Source organism: Schistocerca gregaria, unplaced genomic scaffold (genome assembly GCF_023897955.1).
Source record: "Schistocerca gregaria isolate iqSchGreg1 unplaced genomic scaffold, iqSchGreg1.2 ptg000440l, whole genome shotgun sequence".
NCBI classification, from domain to species: domain Eukaryota; kingdom Metazoa; phylum Arthropoda; class Insecta; order Orthoptera; family Acrididae; genus Schistocerca; species Schistocerca gregaria.
In genome coordinates this window covers 2,166,888-2,167,600 of record NW_026061863.1, presented here as the reverse complement: position 1 = coordinate 2,167,600, position 713 = coordinate 2,166,888, and positions in this window count along the sequence as shown.

Genomic DNA, 713 nt, shown 5'->3' with positions numbered 1-713 from the left:
ATGCAATGTTACATTTATTTACGTTCAGGGTCAACGGTCAGCGCCTGCACCACTCATCGAATCTGTGCAGGTCGTTATGCAAATTCGTACCATCTTGTGGCGTTGCAACTATGGTATAGACAACTGCATCATCTGCGAATAGCCTTGAAAGGCATCCCACGCTTATATATATATAGTGTAAACAGCAACGGTGCTATAACACGTCCCTGTGGTACTCTGCATATTACCTTTACATCTGCCGATTTTGTTCCGTTCCCCTTCATGTGGCTTACGTTGTTAGTTATTGGTGAAACCTGCTAGGCAAGAGAAAGCAGGATTTGGTTACGCTTGTGGACGGGGCCGTTATACACAATTTATTTTAAACCAGTAATTCCATACTCAACAATAAATAAAAAATAACACACGTTAATAATGAAGAAGTAAACAACTGTCTAAAAAAGAGTTTTCAGTGTGTTAGAATTTAGCAAATCACCATTAAATACAGATACAGCAGATAATGTTTTAAAAGCAAGCCACTGTGATCTGGGCAGAAAGTCTTACACGCCAGGAATGGCAATATATTAAGAATTGTATAAGAACTAGCTGCAATTCACAACTTACTGGTATTGGAATATTAAAGGTAAGTCGCCACAAACACAGCAGAAGGCATCAGAGGCCAGGAATGACAAATTAGAATTTTAAGGCAGATGGCCGCAATCACGCCAGGAACGGCA